Genomic DNA, 13,961 nt, shown 5'->3' with positions numbered 1-13,961 from the left:
ACCTGGTTTCTTTTTGGAAAACAATTTTTCTCACAGTACTAACTGGTAGTCAGCCACAGGGCTTGGGTAAGGAGTTCTTTAAAGTCTTTAAACATTTAAACAAAATTAAATGTAGACTAACTCAATTTAAAACAGAAAACAGAAGAAAGAAGAATAAGAATTTGCCACCAATGCCTGAAAGCTTTTGTTTCGTGCAACCTCGTTGAGGTTACTGTTGCTCTATTTTCATCAAGTTGCCTGACAGGGCTCTCTCTGCAGTGTGGAGCTGGCTTTTAAACAGGCCATGTGATGCAGTTTGCCAAAATTCTAAATGCCATGACTATCATCAGTGCAATTGTGAGTGGGTGAGGTGGTGCTTATGAACTCACAGCCCTTCCACCCTCTAAACACAATTCAGATGTTTGTTTTGTCAAGGGGATTCATTTCACCCTCTTGCAACTTTATACCAATCTGAGCAGACAGAAGCAAGTCCTCTTTCCTTTAGCCTTTTAGTGCTACTATACTGGCCAAAACATAAGGTATCTTTTTGTTTCTAAAATAGAATGAAAAAAAATGGACAAAATAAAAATTAAAATAAAATAAAATAAAATAAAATAAAATAAAATAAAATAAAATAAAATAAAATAAAATAAAATAAAATAAAATAAAATAAAATAAATTTTGCTTGACAGACTGCTTCCATCCCCTCATAATTCTTGGGCCACAGAACCACACTGATTTCTTCCAGTCCAAATGCTCACACCCAAAATCAGCAGAGCTCAGTTAGGCTTGAGGTAGGTCTGGCTGTGACATCTCCAACTGCTCCAGAAGAGCCCAAGATGACTTCAACCATCGAAGATCATGACAAAGTTAACTTATGCCTTGGAATTAAAAGGAAATTTGTAGTTTCCATTGCTTTTTGGGTTTTGGTTTGTTTTTTTTATTTTAGGATTTAGAGTCTACAGAAAAAAAACAAAAAAAACCAAAAAAAAAACAAAAAACCACCCCTGCATTTAGAAATGTATGGGAGGTTATTCAATGTCTGTTTCCTACTGAGAACTTAATCTGATTGAAGAAGTGAAGCAATAAAAACTAACATGCATCTATGGAAAAATGACAGAATCATGGAATTCATGACTTTTCTGCTCTTGCCTGGTTGCGGCCACTGTACAAATATGTCTTACTAGAAAAACATGACTATGACTTCAGTGTTCTTACAGAACATATAATCATTTAAGTTGGAAAAAAACCTGAATCTCATCAAGTATAACTGTTAACCCAGCACTGCCAAATCCACCACTAAACCACGTCCCCAAGTGCCACATCTGCACGCTTTTTAAACACCAGAGATGTGATTCCACTACTTGCCTGAGCAGCCTGTTCCAGTGCTTGACAATGCTTTCAGTGAAGAAATTTTCCCTAATATCCAATCTAAACCTCCCCTGGTGCAACTTCAGGACATTTCCTCTGATTCTATCACTTGTTACCTGGGAGAAGAGCCTGACCCCCACCTGGCTGCAGCCTCCTCTCAGGGAGTTGTAGAGAGTGACAAGGTCTCCCCTGAGCCTCCTTTGCCCCAGGCTAAACACCCCCAGCTCCCTCAGCTGCTCCTCTCAGACTTGTGCTCCAGCCCCTTCCCCAGCTCTGTTGCCCTTCCCTGGACACACTCCAAAAATGCTGAGGCAGCCAAGTCAGCTGGGCAGCTCCCTCAGGCAGAACAGCTCTATTTCCTCCCACAGAGCTTTTGCACCTTTGCTTGTAGAGGTTCAAATGGATTTCAAACTTCGACATGAGATGCTAAAATTTGATTTGTTGTGACCTAGAAGCACCAGAAAAAATGCAAAAAATTTACATTTTAAGGGCATTTAAAAAAAAAAAAAAAAAGATGTATCAAGAAGAAAGAACTACCAGAAAATCTGCACCAAGGAAGCTTGTGTTCCTTAGTCCTGAGAGCTCTGGGGGAATGACAGAAATTGTGAGCACATTTACGAGTTATTTTCTTGTATAATGTGGTTACATCTCACCTCTGCTTGCAAAGACTCACTCTATCCTCACACTGTGCCCTTACCCCTCCTGCAGCACCCATGTGCTGATGAGCCCTTTCTACCCTGGGATCATGCACTGAGGCAGAGCTGTGGTGTCTCACACTGCTGTGCACAGTCACCCTCAGAGCAGTCAGCTACATGGACAGAAAATGGATGAGGCAGGTAGACAAAATGATGCTCACAGCTGCTCCAGGGCCAACATCTGTGCAGGTGATGGCTCACTGGCACAACATTATGTTTCACAAGTACAGGAGAAAATATTGGTGAAACCCTCTAGCATGATATGTGTGTATACGTATATGAGGAGACAGGATTGCAAGCATCTTCTGACTTTTCAATGGCATCTGAGAGTCTTTTGGGTTAAATTGGCAGTAACTCCGTGTTCCTAGTGGACTTCCCATAGCTGTAAAATGTTTTGATTTTCTAAGGTAGTGAAAAAACTTCCATCTGTATGAACTTGATGCTCGCTATCTTTCACTGGTGGGATATACTTTGGAATTTCAAGGTGTGATTTATGCTCTGCAAAAGTTGTAGGGGTATTCACTAGTCAACAACAATTTATTGTACTCCCATATGGAAAAATAAAATTTGGAAAGAGAAAAGAGAAGGATGATCTCAGAATGGGGCCTATTAGAAAATAAGGATAATGATTTGCTATTGTCCTCCTGAGAGATTTCATTTAGACCTGCATTTTGTACATAACTCACAGAATAAGCATGAAATTAGGGCCAGTGTCACTGAGGAGAGGAAGAGGGAATTGGAATAATATCCCTGGAGTAAAATTCAGTCACCCTGGGCTTATATAGCTACATTGTACATAGCAGTCCCAGCCATCGCTGATCCCAGCAGGAAGGGGAGGATGAGTACTTCAGAGCAAAAGGGGAAAGAAATCAAATCCAGATAGAACAAGATCACACATTTCAATTTGCATCTGTATCATCTTTGAAGTTGTGGTTGCAATTATTGAGCGGAGATGACTGGAAATGTCTTTCATACCAAAATGTCTTGGTTGCACTGGGTTTCTCTTTTAGCATGTCAAATCAATTAGCTGGTGTTTGGACAATGCTTTGAAAAGAGGAAGTGAGATATTATATACACACACATGCACATGTGTAGCCCCACAACCTTCTGTGCAATTAGTATTTGTAAGAAATGGAAATTGATGTTTTAACTAGAAGAAGAAAGATACAAAACAGATATTTAAATCTTAAGTTACTTTGCAGATCTTACTAAACTTAATATAACAAAGAAATCATGTCACATGGAAAAAAAAACCAACAAACCAAAACCAAGGAATGAGCGTAATATTCTGAAAAATAAACTATTTAGACGTTTTCATTTTAGCCAAGTTTAAGACTATATAGATACCAAACTAAATCTGCAGCTCAATACAGCATTGCAGGCATTGGAAAGTAATGTTTCTGTATCTTATTTCATCACTCCATTGTGTTGTACCAATTTACTAGTCTGGTAGTACAAAGGCAAATGTAGCATTTTCCTTCAATTTCCATATCATAATAAAAAAGTTAATGGCAGTGTGAATAGCTATGAATCCATATGCCAGCACAAGTCAAATAACAAAATAAGAAATATGTAACAGTTCTTGGTGACATCTATATAGGTACCTCTTTTTTTCCCTTTCTGTTCTCCCCAGTGTCACCATTCATGGCTGCCTATATAAGTATCAGAAGTTAGCTAGATGGAAACTATGGTGAAATTTTGAGAGAATTAGATGTAGTTCCAGATTGCTACAAAATACCCTATGATTCAAGAAGACTAGGAATACCTTTGAAATCTGTTGCATTCAAGGTGTTCTTGGTTGGCACACTTTAATGTCTTCTACTGCAGGTTTAAACTAAACATCTGACCTGAGTGTTCTATCAGTTTTCCATAATGCTCCATTCACTGGTCTGTACAAAGCTATCCCCTGTCAGTAGGGTATACAGAAGGAAATAATTTGTCTCTTCCAACAAATCTCTCTAAACTGATAAACATAAATTTATCATAATTTACATCTCAATCAGAAAAAAGTATTACCTTGGAGTCATATTTATACATTTTGGTAATTTGATTTCATAATGAAAAAAAATGTGCTAAAGATACTCTGACAATGAGGGTGTGCCTACACAAGCACTTTGGTTTAGCTCAGGGGGACATCTCTGATGTTAACATATCAATGTCCCCTCAACACCACTTGTGTTTCACCCCACAGAGCAGTCTCAGAGCACACACTGTGTTCCCCAAATGAAACAAGACCAGATGGTGAGCTCCAGCTGCTAATGAGCCTCCAGACAGTGGGGCCAGACTGGAGCTATCTGGAACTGGCCCCCCAGCTGGTACACACCTCATGCAGCAGATCCACAGCACCAATTCCCTGCTTATCAGCTCCTGCTAGGTATCACTAACAGTTAATGTGGAAAGCCCCAGGGTATTGCCTTAATTCCTCTCACTTCCTCATCCTTCTGCATAAGACTTTATTTCCTAATTCATATTTTATTAATTTATATTTTCAAAGAGCTTGAGATCCCCAGTGGAATCCAGTACATAACTGCATTGACTGCCAACAGAGAAACAAGAGCTTCTCCCTGGAGAGCTCCTAATAAGCTAAATACAGGACATGGGATTAGATGGAGATGGATAGACCAGTGACTGTGAAGTGACATTGCAAGAAAGTGAGTCAAACTGGGCTGATCAGAGAAAGAATACACTTTCTTAGCACTGAAAATCAGATGAGTGATGGAGATTAGGACAAGAAAAACTCTGAGAACAAAGAAAAAATTGCATTTGATGTGACAGAGAAGTTGCAGCAGAGAGGACAGAAAGAGGGGTCAAAGCTATGCTTTAGAAAAATGTGTTTTACAGCACTAGTCCACATGGATATGAATGGTCCAAAGCTAAAAAAATGCCAACACTGTACCCAATATGCTATCCAAGTTCTGCATGACCTGAACTAAGGCACCAGCCTTCAGCACGTGATAATAATTCTTTCTTCTATCCAGAATCACTTCAGAGATGGAAACATCCCCTTTAACACTTCCATTACCACATATATTCCATGTCAACAGCGGAAACATAATCTTAAAATAAAAATAGAAATTTCCCTTTTCACTTGAAATACTTGGACAGTGGTGCTTTCAGCTGGAGAAATCTTGTGACAAAAAAGGGACCTGTGAGTACTAAAACAAAAAAGACTATGTAGCAGACAAGTGAAAGAGGATATTGATAGTGCTGTTATCACCACAGTGAAGTGATTTAGAAGGCATGAATTTAAAGTACCAGCTGTTCCATTTACTCTTCCTGCTTTCAACACAGCACACATTAGTGAGGACACTGGGGAGCTGTCTTCTCCTGCCCAGAACAGGAACATGTCCTGAACTATGGGCAAAGGAAAACAAGAACTCCGAAGACACTGAGCTAGCTTGGGGTTCTTCTGGTGACTGAGCCCCCTTTAAACTCACAGCTATTCAGCTGAGGAGATCTTCAGCAAAATGAGCACTTGCTTCAAGTGCTCAGTATCCTTCGAGACTCACACAAAAGGGTTTTAGTACAAACAAGAATCAGGACTGTAAGTGTAAAGCACTTCACTTGGTAGAGTATTCCTTATTTTCAGTGCACATCAATGAAGAACCATATTATACTATGCACATTCAGCACAGGAAACATTTTTCAGCTGGCCAGACAGCTGCCAAAAGGAAGTCACATCACTCCCCATTTTGAATCCAGACAATATATATGGTCTATCTTTTACATCTGCAGAAAACGATCATCAGCTTTATCAAATTGGGTTTATTGCTTTGGTTTTTGATTAGCACTTTGTGGCAAGAACTATTGAATTTAATTTATGAGTTAAGGATGAAATTCAAGTTTGTCCTGTAGTGACAGTTGTGCTGCAGCTGTTGTCAGGATGCACACTTAGGCATTAGTTCCCTGGATGATCCCAAAATTAGTTTCTGCAGAGGTGACATAAGGGCCTGAACGGAGACACAATGACTGATCTCTCTGCCAGCCTCAAAGCAAAGCCTTTTCCTGATTTTTGCAGGAGGTGTCCAGGTGGAAATTCTGGACACTCATAGAGATTTCACCAGACAGTCCCTGCTGTTTTTAGCCATTTGACATGTACTACTCATGAGCTGCAATATGTTAGTATCCAGGATGGAGAATCTCACCAGGCTGAGGGACTTCTCCAGGCAAATCCTGCTGCAGAATTAAGGAAAGCATACACTGATATTTGTAAATAGTCAATAGAAACCATTTCTGTAGGTGCAGAAATGTTCCCCAGGGAAGTGGTCACAGCACCAAGCCTGACAGAGCTTAAGAAAAGTTTGGGCAGTGCTCTCAGACACATGGTGGGATTCTTCTCCTGTGTGAAGCTGAGATTTGGGCTTCAATTATCCTTGTGGGTCCTTCCCACTCAGGATATTCTCTGTTCCTCTGTAGTCCAGCATGGTCACATGAGGGGAGCAAAAGAGGGGCAGAGAATCTCACCCTGTCTAGCTGAAGATACCTTTCCAAAGATCCTCCCAGCAGAGACTTCCATCATCATCTTGGCAGAGACTGGACTCCCTGTTCAACAGATTTTACTTTTTAGGTGAATGTTACCCTGTACAAAGATCCCAGTAAACTATTTCAGCAAATGCTTTGCCCATGGGTCTTCGTGTAGCAACTCAGTCTCTCTGGCTGTGCCCCCTCTCATCCTGGCAGCTCCAGTGATTCACAGGAAGGATTGCTTTCCCTGGCCTTCAACTTTACACAGACAGGTTCTACAAGACATCTTTGGAACATGGCAAAAATATCAGATATCTTTCCTTTGATGCCCAGATACCCAGAGGAACTTTAATTCTTTTGTATGTACACAAAGTGTGCTGACCCTAAATTCACATTGATAACCACAGAAAGACATACATAGCCTGCAACTGAACTTTTAGCTCTAGTTCTGTGTTTTGGACAAAGATAATTATTGCTCTTACTGGTATTTGATGAAGGTGTTTATTTACTTTAGGTTGTCATGCTGAATGAACAGATACAGGACCACTAAGCAAGTTTCACCCAGTTCCATCACACAATTTCAATGAAAAATCCAATAGAGAATTTCTTGGCCAAAGTCTAATTAACATTATGCTGGTTTACATCACTGCATTATTATAATTGACAAAGGATAATGGATCAAGTTTAAAAATTAATGAGTAATCCTGACTTTCTTTGGCAGTTTTATCCGGAACATAACAAAGGTGTTGTAAACATTAGAATCACTAAGGATTGTTACTCACGTTAGGCACAGATTAATTAATTGACTCTACTTTATAGGATATGATTGTCCAAAGCAGTATTTTAGCTAAAATGATGCAGTAAGAGCCAGTTTGCCTGTGGAGTTTGCTGTAAAGCACTAGGGTAAAAGGAATTCTTTTGTGAAGTTGTATGGGAGTATTATGTTCACTGCGTCCATCTCCACCACAAAGTAAAGGCTCCCTGTACAAAAATCTATCCCTTTCCAAAGCTCCTATCAGCCCTCAGGGTCTGAAGAACAGAAGCTTTTCCAGAAAAAGCTTCTGTCTGTCACCCTTGTTAATTACAGAAGTAGTATCACAGTAACAGTTTCACAGTTAATAGCTGTATGTCCCTTGTCCTGGCAGCTCTCACCAGTAGAAGAGGTTCTGGTTTCATGTTACACTGTCCAGCATGAGAAATCACCAGTTTTAAATGCCAGTGTAATTAAAGAAAAAAAAAAAAAAAACCAAACCAAAACAAACAAACAAAAAATCACAAGTTTCTCTAATATTAAGTCTTAAAGCACAGGTATTTGAAAACACAGAATACAAATATGATACAAGAAGAACAGAAATTCCACAGCAATGGCTGAATTCCTTCTGAAATGAGTTTCACAAAACCTTTATTTACCATCTGATATAAAAATGACAGGCTTAATTTTTCTTTTGGAAGACATCTAATTTGCTGCTATGTTATTTTACATTTTAGAGGGTATTCACACAAAAATACCTGTCAATTAATAAGATGTAACATGAACTTTTCCTGATATCTCTGTGCAGGCTATGTATCTCATCATTCTGAGCACTGTGCATTTATTATAGGAGGTGAAAATCCATATGCTTGCAGAAGACCCACTCCTATGCCAGTGTAAAGTTGCAGTCTATTCCAAAAGGAAAGTAAAAAGAACAGGGATCTGGTAGAAAAGCAGGAACAAAACAAGACCTTAAGCTCTGTCCTGTGAAAGAGACAGGATTGATATCAGCACAACTGCCACCACCACCCACGTACTAAGGGAGTGTACATATTTTTGTAACAATACCACTAATCACTGGAACAGCCAGTTGACCAACAATACTGTAATTAATAACAGATGATCACACAAAACAGCTATCACAAACAAACAAAAACTCCAGGGTGCTTGATACATGTAGCTTGAAAAAGAAGCTTTAGAATTAGTACTGACATGTCACAGTTTACTATTGAATCTTTAACCCTTAAGAGATACCCAGCAAAATAAAATCTAGGAGTCATCTGATTTTTCTTATTACATTTCTGTAGGAAGCAATTTAAAAACTTTGAAAAACTAGTGAAATTTTTAATAAAAAATGTATACATTCTTTAATGTGATAAAACTGGCATTTTCCACAATGATTAATGAGAACATAAATATGTGCTTCAATAGCAGGTTACAAAGAAATTCACACTGGATTTAAATTAGCAACAAATTCAAAACATGAACTTTCTTCAGCTTCTCATATTTTCCCCAAGGGTCCTATCTTCACTGGACCATGCTCTGTCCTATTGTCCTTCTTTTACAGTCATCTCTGGTTTGGACCAGAAATGTCATCCTGAAAACAAGCACCTTTTCTCCCAAAATCACATCTACATATTGGTCTGTTCCCACACACAGAGGAGAAAAAAGGAAAAGAGTATTGACTTTATTGATTTCACATTGCAAAGCAATTTCCTCAGAAAAATCTGACTAGTTCCTAGAATTAGTTCACAGCAGGTGATAAAATAGCGTCATCATCATTAACTCAGGGTCTTCCTCTGGGCTTAGCAAGCAGTCTGGCAGAAGTACACCCTTTTATAACTAAGCTATAAATCATCAAGGCAGGCAGCTTAGTAATTGTTTACAGCTGGTCATAGAAACTAGCTGTTGCTCTGAAGAAATAGTATTTTGTATTACTAGAGAAATAAGGAAAATGGACTTTTTTTCTACATGTAAGACACATTGCGTGATCTCTGTGACTTTACAACAGTTTCATATTGGCCTAACTGTTTATGTCAGCTAGCTGACAGTGGTATAAAACTGGTGTGCTCAGACAAGGAATGGCTTGATGGAAAGGTCAACACTAAATACAGGAGAAATTATATTTCTGATAATAAAATCAGCAAAACAAACAGTGATATGTGATAGGTAAGCGAGCTGATGGGGGCTCTACCTTCACCCCATAATTAGTTTCCAACCAGAAATCACATGATTATTTACTACAGTCAATTTTATTACTCATACAGAGGGCAAAGGAGGGAAATGAGGACTTCTTTCACTTTGTCCACCAGCGTACAAAGTGTTCTTGTCACTGAGGATCACTTCCAGGCTGAAGTGTTGGTGTTGTCACTCTGCTCATTGTAACAGAGGATGACAGCACAGTAATGAGCTTGAAGCACAGCAATCCTGCTTATGGTGCAATTCCAAGCCTCACTCAGGCCCTAGTGGCCAGATGCCCCTGCATGGTCCTCATCTTCCTGTTTCTCCAGACCAGAGGTCTGCATCTCCTCTTTAAAGGTGCTTTCCACACCTTCATGCTCCACCACTGTTTTTGGCCAGTGAAGGTTCTGAAGTGTCGGTCTGGGAAGTGCTCAGTCAGACGTGCCTGAGTGTGTGTCCTTGGAGTCCACTTCTCAGCCATCACATTCCTTCACTGCCTGGGAAGTACAAAACAAACAGCTCTCAGGAGCCAAACAATAAACTTTGAGGAGCTCATCAGACACTCCACCAACTCTTAGCTTCTTTCCAGTACAGGTCAAGGTCCTGTGCCAAAAGCTGCCTTTGCAGTGCGATCTCATTTAAGTAACAGGAAACACAGAGGGATATCTGCACTATTAATGAATGTTGCTGAAGAAAGTGTGTTAGATTAACTCACTGAAGATTCAAACATTCACAGTCTCCAGTATGAGGTATTGCTAGTACAAAGAAAATTTAAATTGGCAAGGCTCAGAAGTTCTAGATAATTTGTTAAATAAAGAATATGAAAGACAATCTTTAATGCTTATTGTGTCCCTGTATGATAGAGCCTTTACTCATTTTGCTCTGCACCCCATCATTTTTTGATGTTATTTTAGTTGGGGTAAGAGTTGCACAATCCTCTCTGTGTCCATAAGAAAATTTCCTCCTCACAATCCATTTGCATCAGAAGGTTCTGGGCCCTTTTCCTGAAGGGTTTCCACTGCTCTAGGCAGTCTAAGCAAACAGGTAAAAAAAACCTCCAACAATGAATCTTTATTAGAGCATCCAGAACAGGGTACCTGCACAGCAGGCTGCAAAACAACACATAAAACCTTAAAACAGCACAAAACAGCAAACATTCTGTCTAATGGCTCCTTCATATAATTTAGACTACAGCCAAATACTTCAGTGGACCCACTTTCCTGAGTCAGGTCCAGAAACTGAGACAATCTTACATTTTACACAAAGATGAAGCTCAGGTATGTTGCCCATTTGCAGTGATTTAGAGGTCAACAATGGAAACCACTTAGGAGTGCATGTCCAGGCTTGTTGTACACAAAGTAATTTGATAAAAGTTTTTATCTAAATCACGTAACTTTGTAGTAATTTGTGCTACATATGCCAGAATTATGACTCCTCAGCTGACTTGAAGTAACTTGTTTAGACCTGGTAACTTGATCATGTGTCTAGGTTTCTACACAGCATAAGAAGAATGCAGAGGCTTGATAAAAATGTGAGGGAAAACTACAGAAGTCACTAATACAAACATTCAGGAGACATACTGAAATTTTACTCACTCTCCCATTGTTCTCCAAGCAGAAGCATTGCAATGACTACATCAGGATGAAATTAGGAATTTGGAATTCATACAGTAAGTTTTCAGGGTAAAAATGAGATGACGAGAGAGATGGATGAGATCCAGTGCTATTAGACAGTAAAATAAGATCTGCAAACATATAGCTCTGTAAAATAAACATTAAGAGTGTCTGCAAATATATGTAGCCAAATTAGACCCGTTGGCTAAGCACTGGAGGAAGTTTAATACACATAAATTATTCTTTTAGAAGACAGGCTTTAGTAAACATATATTTACAATGAGTTCAAAATTCATTCATTTCTCACACAAGAGGAAAAAAATTAAGGCCTCCCCACACACACTATTCACTAAGGCAGGATTTGCAGTACTGAAAAGATGTCCATTTTGGAGACCATCTGAATGCTGTCAGTGTAAGCAGTGTAAGAAGTGTCTGTGTCTTAGAACAGATCCTATTGCTCCTCAGTTCCTCCTGCTTTCCAGATGTTCTCCTGACTGCTCCTTCTTTGCTCCCTGGCAGACTCCAAGGCAACACCCACTCTCTGCTCTCTGTCTTGTGTGCAGCACCCCAGGCACCCTTCACAGCTCCCTGCCCTGTGACCCAGCCAGGGGACAGTGGGCTCTAAGATCAGCTTACCCAGAGGAAACTCTGGGCAGGAGGCTTAGGTGAAGCAGCACTGTGTTAGCAGAATAATATCACTCCTGGTAAATAGACTGGTCAGTAAATCAGAATTGTCCGGGGTATTTATGTGTGATATTGCACTCAGGGGTCACAGCATGCCTCTGGGTGCAGGTTCATCCCCATCTCTAAAGAGCTCTTTTCCTGAGCAAGGCTAAATGAAACTGGTAATGTCCCAGCAGAAAAGCTGACATGGATGCAGGAAAAGTGGCTACCTTTTCAGTTTAGTCTTTTCTTCAGCTTTGAACCAAAAATGAAAGCATGTACTTGTGGCAGGTTGGAAACCACTTACAATTCCAAGCAATTCCAAGTTTTCAAATAGAATGGATGTATTTTAACAGCAGGGAGAACTAACACCTGCTAAAACATAACAAGGCTGCTGGTGTAATGTGTAATTACACCACATGTGTAATCATTTTAAATCTAGGCTTTGGTGAAGGCAGAGAAAAATTCAAAGAAGGATTCATTCAGAACAGCCTGGACCCTACTGCTCTTCCTGGTCCTAGTGGGGTGTCCTGGCCATCAAATCCAAGATGCTGATTAGCATAGTACAAGCAGAAGCTTCAAGACTGTGGCTTGAGCGTGGTACAGAGGAGAGGGAGAGCAGCTTAGGAAAGGACAACGTGGAGTTTTCAAGGCACTCCCTGTAGAAAGGCTGGTGGGTTCAGGCTGACAGGGGGAGTGGCATGAAGAAATATTTTTTTGACCCCCCAAAACTCCACACAAAATTTCAAGTCGTTAATCCAGTCCTTCCAGCAACTCAAATTATTCTGGCATTTGAGATATAGCTTTTTCTTTTCTAGGGATGTTATGAAGTTAACCTTCTCCTCTCCTTTCCTAGTTTTCGCTCTTTTTTTATTTTATTTTTATTAAAAATGCAATTTTGAGATTTTCTTTTCTCCAGGACAACAATCCACTCCATCTGGCTGTGCCTTTTGACTACACTTCAAAATGAAACATAGTAGGCTGAAAATTACTTCCAGGCTCCCCAAGAATCAGGTGGCCTGAGCACATTCAGGGGACTCTGGCTAGGACTGAGTCAGCAGAAGCACCCACATGTCTTCCTGGGGGGAATGCAGCTGCAAAGCAGAACACAAAAACAAAAACACCAACAAATGAGAGCTTCCATGTCAGCCAGCTGAGTAATAGGAACATTTCCATAGCACACAGGACACTCTGCTCTTATTCACTGTGTCCAAGAAACACAATTTCAGCAGGTCTCTATAATTGCCATGTAGTATTTCTGCTGCTTGATGCCATTTTAAAGACATAAGTAGAAGGAGAAAGTAGAAAGTTTCAGCTGCTAGACTTAAAGAGTTCCTTAAAAGTATGGGGGAAATGGTATCTTTGTCTTTAGCATGTTAAGACCCTGAAAGCCAACCTCTGAAAGTTACACACAGCTCCTTTTTTAGTTAACTCAGATACCTTGATAAGCCTTTAAGGAAATTCTCAGTCTCTGAGGGGAATAATGTGATGAAGAGCACTACTGAGCAGCATTTGGGCCTGATGCCTTGAGCTTAGGAAGCTGATGTAAGACTTCTTCTTTCTTCCCCCTGAGCCCTGCCACTCTTGCCAGCAGAAGTGTTACTTGCCACAGGACAGCTCCTGCCTCCAGAGACATCAAATGACACCTAGAAGTTCCTCCAAACTAAATCCATACTGATGTGTGAATAAACTGATTTTTTTTGACAAAGGTCAATCTTGCTTCTTTGTCCTTTTTTTTTTTTTTTTTGCTTGTCATCTTGCTTCCCTTTTCTTTTCTTGAGGAATTTTGGGAGAAATGTGTATGTTCAGCTGTTTGTTTCTTTCCAGAAGCAGAGTAACTCCCCTAAGGCACCCCCATTTTCTTCCTCTTTTCTCATCTTCACAAACCTGGCCAGACTGCCAATCTCCAAGTACACAGATTCACCTGGGACCACTGTGCCAGCCAGTATTTCACTCTCCAATGACAGTAGTCAGTAAATACTCATATAAATCTAATTATTTTTATTCTAAAGCATCTGATAGTCTCACGACTTATTCATCAGACTAAAATTTCATATATATTTCATTATTTCTACCATGAGAAAAAAAAATTGCTGTCACGATTCCTTTAATTCCCAGTGAAAATCATCAGCAAGACAATGAAACTTAGAAAAAATTACCTAATTAATAAAATCATTTTTATGACTAGACTTTCAGCTCTTTCTGCTCAGATAAAAAGAGATTTCTGTGTCTGTCTTCTCACAA

The sequence above is a fragment of the Passer montanus genome, unplaced genomic scaffold (assembly GCF_014805655.1).
Source record: "Passer montanus isolate IOZ18808 unplaced genomic scaffold, ASM1480565v1 scaffold33, whole genome shotgun sequence".
Classification (NCBI taxonomy): domain Eukaryota; kingdom Metazoa; phylum Chordata; class Aves; order Passeriformes; family Passeridae; genus Passer; species Passer montanus.
Note: the sequence above shows the minus strand (reverse complement) of the source record.